A 13,678-nucleotide genomic window follows, 5' to 3' on the forward strand; every position below is an offset into this window, starting at 1 on the left:
CTTTCTTTCTTTCTTTCTTTCTTTCTTTCTTTCTTTCTTTCTGACTAATCCATCTTTCTTTCTTTCTCACTAATTCTCTTTCGTTCTTTCTTTCTTTCTAATCTTTCTTTCTTTCTAACTAATCCATCTTTCTTTCTTTTTTACTAATCTTTCTTTCTTTCTAACTAATCTTTCTTTCTAACTGATCCATCTTTCTTTCTTTCTTTCTTTCTTTCTTTCTTACTAATCTTTCTTTCTACCTAATCTTTCTTTCTTTCTTTCTTTCTTTCTTTCTTTCTTTCTTTCTTTCTTTCTTTCTTACTGATCTATCTTTCTTTCTACCTAATCCATCTTTCTTTCTTTCTAACTAATCTATCTTTCTTTCTTTCTTTCTTACTGATCTTTCTTTCTTACTAATCTATCTATCTATCTATCTTTCTTTCTTTCTTTCTTTCTTTCCTACTAATCTATATTTCTTTCTTACTAATCTATCTTTCTTTCTAACTAATCTATCTTTCTTTCTAACTAATCTATCTTTCTTTCTAACTAATCTACCTATCTTTCTTTCTTTCTAACTAATTTATCTTTCTTTGTAACCAATCTTTCTTTCTAACTGATCCATCTTTTTTTCTTTTATTCTTTCTTTCTTTCTTTCTTTCTTTCTTTCTTTCTTTCTTTCTTTCTTTCTTTCTTTCTGACTAATCCATCTTTCTTTCTTTCTCACTAATTCTCTTTCGTTCTTTCTTTCTTTCTAATCTTTCTTTCTTTCTAACTAATCCATCTTTCTTTCTTTTTTACTAATCTTTCTTTCTTTCTAACTAATCTTTCTTTCTAACTGATCCATCTTTCTTTCTTTCTTTCTTTCTTTCTTACTAATCTTTCTTTCTACCTAATCTTTATTTCTTTTTTCTTTCTTTCTTTCTTTCTTTCTTTCTTTCTTTCTTTCTTTCTTTCTCTTTCTTTCTTTCTTTCTTTCTTTCTAACTAATCTTTCTTTCTTTCTTTCTTTCTTTCTTTCTTTCTTTCTTTCTTTCTTTCTTTCTTTCTTTCTTTCTTTCTTACTGGTCTGTCTTTCTAACTAACTAATTTTTCTTTCTAACTGATCCATCTTTTTTTCTAACTAATCATCTTTCTTTCTTTCTTTCTTACTAATCTTTCTTTCTTTCTACCAAATTTTTTTTCTTTCTTTCTTTCTTTCTTTCTTTCTTTCTTTCTTTCTTTCTTTCTTTCTAACTGATCCATCTATCTATCTTTCTTTCTTTCTTTCTAACTAATGTTTCTTTTTAACTAATCTTTCTTTCTAACTACTCTATCTTTCTTTCTTTCTAACTAATCTATCTTTCTTACTACTCTGTCTTTCTTTCTAACTAACTAATCTTTCTTTCTAACTGATCCATCTTTCTTTCTTTCTAACTAATCTACCTATCTTTCTTTCTTTCTAACTAATTTATCTTTCTTTGTAACCAATCTTTCTTTCTAACTGATCCATCTTTTTTTCTTTTATTCTTTCTTTCTTTCTTTCTTTCTTTCTTTCTTTCTTTCTTTCTTTCTAACTGATCCATCTATCTATCTTTCTTTCTTTCTTTCTAACTAATGTTTCTTTTTAACTAATCTTTCTTTCTAACTACTCTATCTTTCTTTCTTTCTAACTAATCTATCTTTCTTACTACTCTGTCTTTCTTTCTAACTAACTAATCTTTCTTTCTAACTAATCTATCTTTCTTTCTAACTAATCTACCTATCTTTCTTTCTTTCTAACTAATTTATCTTTCTTTGTAACCAATCTTTCTTTCTAACTGATCCATCTTTTTTTCTTTTATTCTTTCTTTCTTTCTTTCTTTCTTTCTTTCTTTCTTTCTTTCTTTCCTTCTTTCTTTCTTTCTTTCTTTCTTTCTGACTAATCCATCTTTCTTTCTTTCTTTCTCACTAATTCTCTTTCTTTCTTTCTTTCTTTCTATTCTTTCTTTCTTTCTTTCTTTCTTTCTTTCTTACTGATCTATCTTTCTTTCTACCTAATCCATCTTTCTTTCTTTCTAACTAATCTATCTTTCTTTCTTTCTTTCTTACTGATCTTTCTTTCTTACTAATCTATCTATCTATCTATCTATCTATCTTTCTTTCTTTCTTTCTTTCCTACTAATCTATATTTCTTTCTTACTAATCTATCTTTCTTTCTAACTAATCTATCTTTCTTTCTAACTAATCTATCTTTCTTTCTAACTAATCTACCTATCTTTCTTTCTTTCTAACTAATTTATCTTTCTTTGTAACCAATCTTTCTTTCTAACTGATCCATCTTTTTTTCTTTTATTCTTTCTTTCTTTCTTTCTTTCTTTCTTTCTTTCTTTCTTTCTTTCTTTCTTTCTTTCTTTCTGACTAATCCATCTTTCTTTCTTTCTCACTAATTCTCTTTCGTTCTTTCTTTCTTTCTTTCTAATCTTTCTTTCTTTCTAACTAATCCATCTTTCTTTCTTTTTTACTAATCTTTCTTTCTTTCTAACTAATCTTTCTTTCTAACTGATCCATCTTTCTTTCTTTCTTTCTTTCTTTCTTTCTTTCTTACTAATCTTTCTTTCTACCTAATCTTTCTTTCTTTCTTTCTTTCTTTCTTTCTTTCTTTCTTTCTTTCTTTCTTTCTTACTGATCTATCTTTCTTTCTACCTAATCCATCTTTCTTTCTTTCTAACTAATCTATCTTTCTTTCTTTCTTTCTTACTGATCTTTCTTTCTTACTAATCTATCTATCTATCTATCTATCTATCTATCTTTCTTTCTTTCTTTCTTTCTTTCCTACTAATCTATATTTCTTTCTTACTAATCTATCTTTCTTTCTAACTAATCTATCTTTCTTTCTAACTAATCTATCTTTCTTTCTAACTAATCTACCTATCTTTCTTTCTTTCTAACTAATTTATCTTTCTTTGTAACCAATCTTTCTTTCTAACTGATCCATCTTTTTTTCTTTTATTCTTTCTTTCTTTCTTTCTTTCTTTCTTTCTTTCTTTCTTTCTTTCTTTCTTTCTTTCTGACTAATCCATCTTTCTTTCTTTCTCACTAATTCTCTTTCGTTCTTTCTTTCTTTCTAATCTTTCTTTCTTTCTAACTAATCCATCTTTCTTTCTTTTTTACTAATCTTTCTTTCTTTCTAACTAATCTTTCTTTCTAACTGATCCATCTTTCTTTCTTTCTTTCTTTCTTTCTTACTAATCTTTCTTTCTACCTAATCTTTATTTCTTTTTTCTTTCTTTCTTTCTTTCTTTCTTTCTTTCTTTCTTTCTTTCTTTCTTTCTTTCTTTCTTTCTCTTTCTTTCTTTCTTTCTTTCTTTCTAACTAATCTTTCTTTCTTTCTTTCTTTCTTTCTTTCTTTCTTTCTTTCTTTCTTTCTTACTGGTCTGTCTTTCTAACTAACTAATTTTTCTTTCTAACTGATCCATCTTTTTTTCTAACTAATCATCTTTCTTTCTTTCTTTCTTACTAATCTTTCTTTCTTTCTACCAAATTTTTTTCTTTCTTTCTTTCTTTCTTTCTTTCTTTCTTTCTTTCTTTCTTTCTTTCTAACTGATCCATCTATCTATCTTTCTTTCTTTCTTTCTAACTAATGTTTCTTTTTAACTAATCTTTCTTTCTAACTACTCTATCTTTCTTTCTTTCTAACTAATCTATCTTTCTTACTACTCTGTCTTTCTTTCTAACTAACTAATCTTTCTTTCTAACTGATCCATCTTTCTTTCTTTCTAACTAATTTTTGGCGGAGGCTCGCGCTGCGGAGCCAGGCGAGAGTTTAAGGCTAAAGTCCCAATACTGTAAAACTCGACTGACATTCACATTACATGTGAATGCAGCGGTAGAGTTACACTCACAGGACACTGCACTTATTCACAATCACAAAAGTTCATTATTTGCTAGTACTTTGCCGGGTAAACATTTCATTAGCGTTCTGTTCTGACATGATGCACCCGAAGCACGTGCGCCAATCTGGACTATCTTTCGCGTCTGATTTTTGTTGGATCAGACCCATCTGCTAGCGATGGGGGGCAGAGACTGAGAGAGCTAAATGGAGCTACATTAAAAAATATGCACCAAACAAGCCACTTTGAAATGTTGCTGTTTTCATGAATACAAAAGTTGGGTGACCCTCCCCCTAGACTAAAAAAAGTTGGATGACCCTCCCCTCAACAAAGAATAAAAAGACATGACCCTCCCCTATTTTCCTCCGTTGGTCCATTCCATAAATACCGAACGGTCCCTTAGTGATAGATATACTGTATAAGACATATATACGTAAGACTGTCTTGTATAATATATAAGACAGAAGAACCATCCACACATGATGTCTTATTTTTAGAATCTGGTGAAACAGGAAGGAAATTATTACTGAGAACACTTTGAAAATAGTTTACAGCCCTTTATATTACATTTCTTTTGAAGCAATGGCAGTTATGGCATTAGCCTACTATTAGTGGTGCTCGCTAAGGTTATCGGTAACCAATAGATCACTTACCTTACCTTAATACTTAAGTATTAAACTTTGCCACTTATCCTGAATGATTTTGTGACATTCTTTGCTTTTATGCATACACCAAAACAAACATTGTTTTACTATTGACATAAATAATTGTTTACTTTTTAAATTTGTACCATTTAATGTTGCTATTATGAGTTTTGTCTGGTGGATGATAAAACAGGTGAAAAAAATCCTCTACAGTTAGGGGCTGTTTACACAACACCGTTTTCAAATAAAAACGTACTTTTTATGCGTTTTGGAAGTTCATTTTGGGGGCCTGAAAACGCAAACTTTTGAAAACGGTCTCCAACGTGAATCTCTGAAGACGATGGTGTCATGCACATGCGTATTATGTGTTCAGTCTATAGTGTTTCATCGCCATCTAATGGCTTAGCAGCAGAATATATCGTTTTTAGTCGTTTATGCGGATCCGTACGAATGGAGACCGTCTGTAAGGGGAAAACTCAAAGGAAAAACTTCTCAGTTTTAAGCATATCGTTGTCGTGTAAACCTACCCTTAAAGTGGACCTATTATGCCCCAGTTTACTAGTTGTAAAATAGGTCTGAGTTGACCCCAGGGCTGGAATGGGACTAAAAATTGGCCCTGGCATTTTGGCCCAGACTTGCCCACTACATAAATCATAAACACAACCGATCTTTTCACGCCCCTGAATATGTATAGCTATTAAATGCTCAGTCCTCATCCTGCTGGATCTGTCTGCTGCTTTTGACACAGTTAAACACCAGATCCTCCTGTCAATCCTAAAGATGAAGGGCATCTCGGGAACTGCACTCCAATGGTTCGAGTCTTACCTCCCAGGTAGGTCCTTTAGAAACATGGCTTTCCCTATCATTGCTACGCTGATGACACGCAACTCTACCTCTCATTCCAGCTGACGATCCGACGGTAGCTGCTCATATCTCAGCCTGCCTGACAGACATTTCTGGCTTGATGAAGGACCACCACCTTCAACTAAACCTTGCGAAGACAGAGCTACTTGTGGTCGTGGCCAACCCAACACTTCATCACAACTTCTCCATTCAGCTAGGCTCGTCATCCATAACTCCATCAAGGTCAGCTAGGAACCTTGGGGTTGTAATTGATGATCAGTTGAAATTCACAGACCACATTGCTAGAACTGCCCGGTCCTGCAGATTTGCCTTGCACAACATTATCAGGCCCTTCCTAACAGAGCATGCTACACAACTCCTTGTCCAAGCACTTGTTTTATCCAGACTGGACTATTGTAATGCTCTCCTGGCTGGTCTTCCAGCTTGCTCGCATATTCGTCTTTGTCTCTAGGATACGTACCAAAAACCTTTAAGCTGGCTATGATTAAACCGCTTGTTAAAAAAACGCAACTTGATCCTACAGAATTAATCAATTACAGGCCGATCTCAAATCTACCTTTTCTATCAAAGATATTAGAAAAAGCAGTATCCTCATAACAGTGTTCCTTTCTTGAAAGAAATGATATCTGCGAGGATTTCCAGTCAGGATTTAGACCGCACCATAGCACTGAGACAGCTCTCATTAGAGTCACAAATGATTTGCTCTTATCATCCGATCGTGGTTGTATCTCTCTATTAGTGTTACTTGATCTTAGTGCTGCATTTGACACCATTGACCACAACATTCTCTTAAATAGACTAGAAAACAATGTTGGCATTAGTGGAATTGCATTAGCATGGTTTAAATCATATTTATCTGACCGCTATCAGTTTGTAGCAGTAAATGAAGAGATGTCTTATCGATCACAAGTTCAGTATGGCGTACCACAAGGCTCAGTACTAGGGCCGCTACTGTTCACTCTGTACATGCTACCTTTAGGAGATATCATTAGGAAACATGGAATTAGCTTTCACTGTTATGCTGATGATACTCAGCTCTATATTTTTTCCAAACCTAACGAAACTCACCAATTCACAAAATTATTGGAATGCATAGTTGATATAAAAAAATTGTATGTCTAGTAATTTCCTACTACTAAATTCTGAAAAAAAACAGAGATTCGAATTATTGGACAAAAAACTTCCACACTTAATAACCTAGAATACCGTCTAACACTTGATGCCTGCTCTGTTAAGTCTTCGTCGTCAGTTAGGAACCTGGGTGTGCTCTTTGATCCCAATCTTTCAGTTTGGGTGTAATCTTTCAGTGTCTGTAAAACCGCATTTTTCCATCTTAAAAATATATCTGAATTACGTCATATGCTCTCATCAACAAATGCGGAACAACTAGTTCATGCGTTCATGACATCAAGGCTAGATTATTGTAATGCTCTTATGGGTGGTTACCCTGCACGCTTAATAAACAAACTACAGCTAGTTCAAAACGCAGCCGCTAGAGTTCTTACCAGTACCAGGAAGTACGACCATATTAGCCCGGTTCTGTCAACACTGCATTTGCTCCCTATTAAACATCGTATAAATTTTAAAATATTGCTGATTACTTACAAAGCACTAAATGGTTTAGCTCCCCAGTACTTGAGCAAGCTCTTAACGCATTATAGTCCTTCACGTCTATTGCGATCTCAAAGTTCTGGCCAGTTGATAATACCTAGAATATCTAAATCGACTGCTGGCGGTAGATCCTTTTCCTATTTAGCACCAAAACTTTGGAACAATCTTCCTAACATTGTCCGGCAAGCAGATACAGTCTGTCAGTTCAAAGCTAGACTAAAAACACATCTCTTTGACCTAGCATTCACATAACACTCTATAGACTTCTACAATTAAATTTTAGGCTGCTTAGATTAGGTCAGCCGGAACTGGGAACACTTCCCTTAAATTCTGATATACTCGTTACATCATAAGAAGAATGGCATCTACGCTAATTTTAGTGTCTTTGTTTATCCCAAGGTTTTCCCGCAGCCTGCCGGATCCAGACCGTTTCTAGATCTGACGAAGGAGTTTCGCCTGGACCTGATGACAATGCAGTGCTGAAGTGACAACTAGCCTCTCCCTATGGAGGAACCCTATACCACTCTACAGATAAAGCGTTGTGGAATTTATCGGTTCGCGTACCTACCCAAAGTGATAAGATAAAATAAAATTCTGCATCAAAATTTATAGACAAGTAGTTTGTTTAGGCATGGTTTGTAAGGAATTACAAACCCGCGCACATATATTCAAACGCACATGACTATAGAATAAATTCTTAATGCGCATGTGAACGCCATCAGCATCTATCACAGGTTCACGTTTAAAGTCTGTTTAGAGAGAATGGTGTCGTCTTAGCGGCCCCTAATTTAATAACAAATGATCATTTAGACGGAAGTGAATCAATCAAAACTAACTTTAGCTGGAAAAATAAAATTTTCAAAAACCACTATAAAACTAAACCAATCTCTGTTACCTTAAAGTATATGTTTATCTCTGTAAAGCTGCTTTGAAACCATCTACATTATTAAAAGCGCTATAAAAATGAGGATGACTTGACTTGACTTGACTTGCTCTGTCAAACCTCTACAATTGATCCAGAATGCTGCAGCCAGAGTAGTCTTTTATGAGCCAAAGAGAGCACACGTCATTCCTCTCCTCACAAAATTGCACTGGTTGCCAGTTCCCGCTCGCATTAAATTGAAGGCACTGATGTTTGCCTACAGAACAACCACTGGCACTGCTCCCTCTTACCTAAACTCATTACTTCAGACTTATATGCCATCCAGAAACTTGTGCTCTGCTAGCGAATGTCGTCTTGTGGTACCATCTGGAAGAGGCACAAAATCTCTTTCTCGGACCTTTACCATGACTGTTCCCTGTTGGTGGAATGATCTGCCTAACTCAACCAGAGCTTCTGAGTCAGTAGCCACTTTCAAGAAACTGCTGAAGACGTATCTTTTTCGGCAGCACTTGGTTCAGTAATACTAACACTTTCTCTTCTCTTCTATTCTATTTAAAAAAATAAAAAAAATAAAAAAAACTGCACTAAAATTAAACTGAGAGGGGTTATAGCACTTACGTATTGTTGTCCTACTGTTAGTTTAACTGCTTCTATTGTTCTCATTTGCTAAATGAATAAATGTAAATGTAATGTAAATCTATTCACTCCTATTAAAACCACTAATGCCATGTAATGAGTGAGTAGGAATGAGTAAGAGTTAATAGATGAAATAAATAATTGTAAAATACAATCAAACTCCACAATGATGAATCCTAAAACTAGCTATAAGCTGCATTGGCATAGCAATACCAGTGTTTGACACATGATTTTTGGCAAATCGGTGGTGGGTGGACCTCTGTCCCTTTAGGGGGGTTCGGGGGAGCCCCCCGTAAGAAATATTTGTGCTTTTTAATGTTAAAATCATCAATCTGGTGCACTTTGAGAGTTAAAAATTAAGAGCTCCAACCCATAATCAGTGTGAAAATTGAACAAAGAAAAACTCAAAACTTTTTTAGCTGTGATATAGTGTCTGTCTGCATTACACTACTACATAATAATACTTATAATATTAATCCCATGACAGTAATAGCCATATATTGTAAAACAAATTAACTGAAAAATTAAAGTAACTTTCATAATTATTTGTGTAGCCTATTAATTTCTATAGTTGAAAGAGATAAACACATGATCTTTTATTTTGGCGGAAAACATGGTTTACAAACGCGTCTCATTACAATTCTACAAAAATGCGTAATCGTCAACTATGCAGATGTGTAAATAATGCGTAACTGGGTAATGGGTTCCTACACTCATAGCCTAAGTGTTCTGAAAGTTGGCTAGTTCTGCTTACCACAGTTCTCTACACTAACTCATTCTCTCCTGATCCTCCTCAATATCCTCATCAGACACTTGAAGGGCCCGTTTCTTTTTTCCACGCTATTTCTCTGCACATTCCTTGCGTTTCTTCTCCATCTCTGACTATTTTGCCAGATACACACTGACACTGCACACTCGCTCAGAGCCCAAAAGGAGAGGAGTTTAAAGATGTGATTGGACCAGCCCAGTGTCAATCAAGAAAAGAACCAATGGGCGGCTGGATCTACGGCCGGTCTGTGAAAAAAAAAAAAAAACTACGCTGACTTTTTTTGTCCAATGCATTACACCGGCACAAAGATCCCAGCGCCGCCAATTAAGCAAAAATAAACGAATGCGCCGCCGATGTACGAGTATTATGGGCCGTTCAGACAAAAACATATATTTTTTTAAAGAATGATCTGTAACTGTTCAAAAAGCACGCCGGCCCACCGGGAAAGTGCCCGGTATGCCCGATGGCAAGTCCAGCCCTGGTTACCCCCCATTTTTGAGTGGAAGGTAAAACATGCTGTTTTTGTGCGTGTATCTTTAAATGCAAATTAGTTGCTGCTCCCCGACCTGCTTTCCGTAAGAGGGCAGAACCTTAACAGCTCATGCCTCGGATACTCTGCCAAAAACTAAAACATCTGTTTTGATTATTATCTATATCGCGGTCACGCTCACGTGACATTGTGTAACAGGTACAGAAAGTACACTGTTAAAATGCATATATTGTTTATTAGAATTCACACAAAATGGTTTGTTTACATCTGATATTACTGCCTAATTGAAGTGTGTGCCTTCCCCTTTAATTGTGATGTCATCATGAGCCTACGCAATTTCCTGTTTTGTCCCCTCCTCTTCCTCTTTGCATTGGTGATGCAGTGGAGATGTGAGGTTATTTTGGGCTCTTGATAATCTTTTTTAATCATAATTTGAATTGTTGCTATTACGTCTATATTTTCACTCTAATCTGTATAATATTATTTTACCTGTCTGTGTGGTTATTTTTGTCATTTCATCCCGTTTACGTAATATTTTTGCATGTGGGCCTAAATGTGGAAATGAGAGCACACGTGATAAGTGCACATCACATTTGTTTTATAGAGTAAATGAGTGCGACTCTCACGCTAAGAGGCTGATTACATTTGTTTTAAATCAGGAATAAAAAGATCTGTGAATCTTCGGAATGCTGTCCTGTTCTTCTCATGCCAACCAAAAACACAACGCAGACAAGAGACCAGTTACACTTGGTCCTGTGATCATTTCGGATCATCAGATCAGCGCTTCGCCGATCGCCGTGGTTGCGTGACGGCTCGCCCGCCTGCTTCGCCGATCATCTTCCTCATCGCAATCGCTCGTGGCGGCCCCGTGCTCGCGCATGAGGAGGGCGCGTTTGTGAGATGTACAGCGTGTGACATCGCGGAACTAACTGTTGTATCTTAAAGGAACGGTAAAGAGTTACCGAGTTAAAAGAGTTAAAGAGTTCTTTAAAGAGTTAAAGAGTCAATTATCTTTCAATAAAACTGTGTACTTGCACTTGCTTCCGAAGTTTATTCGTGACAACTTATGTACTTAAAGTTTCAAATGCACACATAGTTCACATAAACACTGTCGGTTATGTCTGCGAATGTAAACAGCAAGTAAAGAAATCACGTGTATATTAGATCTGTGTATTAAAGTGAAAGCATCATAATATACAGTACCTACTGCTATATGTCCATATTATATTCATATTATGCTTTTAATATGAATCAAACAAAAAAATATATAATTACTAAGAAAAAATCTCTCACTGATCTTGATTGAATAACTTTAGTAGCTTTAATAATACATTTCATATACAATTTCACTCTCACTTAACAAAAAAGCTCTCAGAACATGGACAATTTGCAACTTTACAACTTTTTATTGTATTTAATCTTTTTTTATTTTATTAATTTGTGTATTGCCCTCATCTTTCCGTTTCATATTTTAAATGACTGTCTGTTATTACTTAGAGCTATGCAACTGGTTGTTCATGTTTGTTTGTTTGTTTTTGTTTTTTTTTCTATTGGTGTTACCCTTCTTAACTATTGTTTGTGATGTTCTAATTGTGTTGTTGTGTACACACACTGCCGACACACATTTATGTTCAAACACCATGTAAAAGGAATTTTTGCATAATAGGTGTTATTATATTAAAGATGAGTGACTCAAATCATATCTATGGACTTAATCCTTTATGTATGATAGAAGACTTAAGGGAGTAACTTTTGACCAGGTAATTATGGGTAAATATGTAAGTGTAAGTAACAAGTCAAAGTCACATAACACCTTAGCACAGGTAACCTTCACCCATATTTTCTGCAGGACGGGCGAGAGCTGCACTTACTCTGCCCTGTTCGGGCCTTAAGTGTATATACCGAGTGTTCTGTCAGTTTATACAGCCAGGGCAGCTTTTCGTGTGCTTCGGTGGCCACACTAATAGTAGGGAGGTTAAGTGACTTTTGACTTCAAGTCATGATGCAAAGGTCCCCTTTGGTATGGAAGTACCTTAGGGCCATAGAAATAAATTTATCCGAAGACACAAGTGAGATCACATTTTTTAAAAATGCCGACCATACTTGAGAGGCCCATATCTTTGCTTCTGTTATAGCTATAATGACAAATTTGGTATCAACGGGTACATTTTTGTGGTCAAGGAGTCCAATAAAATAGGTTCCAAGACTAAAAAACAATAATGTTGTCCTTAACATGACAATTGGAGGCAATTTTTTATAAAAAAAAACGCATGCCAAACATAGGGCTGGTCCGAATACCATTTTTTGAGCTTCGAAGCTTCGGTAGTAATGAACATCGAATATTCGAAGCTTCGGAATCTCTATATTTCTGTCTGTCCGTTTGCATTTTGATTATTTCGAGAACCGTTCATCCAAACGACTTCACAAGGGAGCGCAGTGTCGTATTTGGTGCAATATAGAGAGACAGGCGAGACACGTCACGCGACACGTTCAGAATTAATAAACTTTTAATAAACTACAGAACAGCGCAAGCGGGAAGCGGCGCGCCTCACGCGAGCAGAGCTTATGCTCCGAGAACGGACACTCCAGTGATATAAAACACACACACAGGTCTTTTAACTTAAGCAATATTTTTAATAAGGTATAGTCTTATAATATTTTTCTCACTGACAAAGTAGGGTAGATTTAAATAAATAAAAACGAAATTGAAATAAATAAAAACGAAATTGAAATAAATAAAAACGAAATTGAAATAAAATTAAAATAAAAACGAAATTGAAATAAAAAATAAATAAAAACGAAATTGAAATAAATAAAAACGAAATTGAAATAAATAAAAAATAAAAACGAAATTGAAATAAATAAAAACGAAATATAAATATAGAAAAACGAAATTTAAATAAAGGAAAAAGGAAATTTAAATAAAGAAAAACGAAAAATAAATGAACGAACTGTAATAGCCTAAATAAAGAACAGGGTAGCAATAACAATAACAATTTCAATAACAACATCACACATTTCAATTAACGAACAGTTTAAATAAAATAAAATAAATTCCCTTATAGAATTAAACAAATTGTAAACAGAACAAGGTAACTTAAAATTATTAATGCGAAAACAAATTTTAGGCTGGCTGGCGTAATTAGCGCAGCTCACATTTCAATAAACAGAAAAAGTCGAACTTTCAAATAAATCACAATCAGGTCTATCAGGACAGGTTGTTGCAGTCTACCTACACTCTCTTCATGTTGTGTGCGAGGAAGATGAGTTTGTCCACATTTTCAGGTAAAAGGGAACTTCGGGTCTTATTAACGACGTAGCCAGCTTTTGAGAAAATCTGCTCTGATGGAGTTGAAGTGGCCGGAACGCAAAGGAGGTGTTTGGCTGCAAATGCCAGTTTAGGGTAGCGGTCACTGTTTTGTTTCCACCATGCAAGTGGGCCCCGACTGTACTTTAGTGGTGTCTTTCAAATATTGCTCCATCTCTTTCTTTGCGCTGTCTCCGTGTTCTTCTTCCTCTTCGTCATCATCGGACTGCATCAGCATTGAAATCTCCAATCTTTTTTTTTTGGTGGTGGCACGGCGGCGGCAGTCTCCTCTTCTCCATGGCTTCCTGACAGCTCTTCCATCTCCGGAACGGTCTGTTGCTGGTGCAGATGTTCAGCCAGGCGGACAACCTTAAAATCCAATAGCATTTTCTTAGTCAGATCTATTCGTTGTTGTGCACAAGATAAAGTAGCCTAGTGTGGCATAATAATCATATTAAATTACAATATATAAATGTAAAATATTAATATCAGTCTAACCTCAATGTAGACCAGGTCCTTCTTCTCGTTCTCAAGAAATTTGAGGTGCTTAAATCGCTGGTCTAGTGCTGAAGAAAGGAGGTAGATGCTGCCGGGTTCCAAACTTAACAGTTGCCATCTGCTGTCGATCTCCGTGACGAGGGTCTTCTT

General features: G+C 35.2%; 1 long non-coding RNA gene across 1 annotated transcript in view; it reads right to left on the minus strand.

The window, feature by feature from the left end:
- Positions 1–851: 851 nt before the first annotated feature.
- The window catches only part of LOC143757232 (uncharacterized), a 322,258-nt gene continuing 309,431 nt past the window's right edge, over positions 852–13,678 (minus strand). Inside the window, exons 2-3 of the long non-coding RNA XR_013210451.1 lie at positions 2,542–2,635; positions 852–888 (exon numbers count right to left, since the gene is read on the minus strand). This is a non-coding gene — a long non-coding RNA (uncharacterized LOC143757232). The remainder of the gene's footprint in view (positions 889–2,541; positions 2,636–13,678) is intronic.

This window comes from Siphateles boraxobius, unplaced genomic scaffold (assembly GCF_051911475.1).
Source record: "Siphateles boraxobius isolate OS27281-9 unplaced genomic scaffold, OSU_SipBor_1 30, whole genome shotgun sequence".
In the NCBI taxonomy this organism is placed as follows: domain Eukaryota; kingdom Metazoa; phylum Chordata; class Actinopteri; order Cypriniformes; family Leuciscidae; genus Siphateles; species Siphateles boraxobius.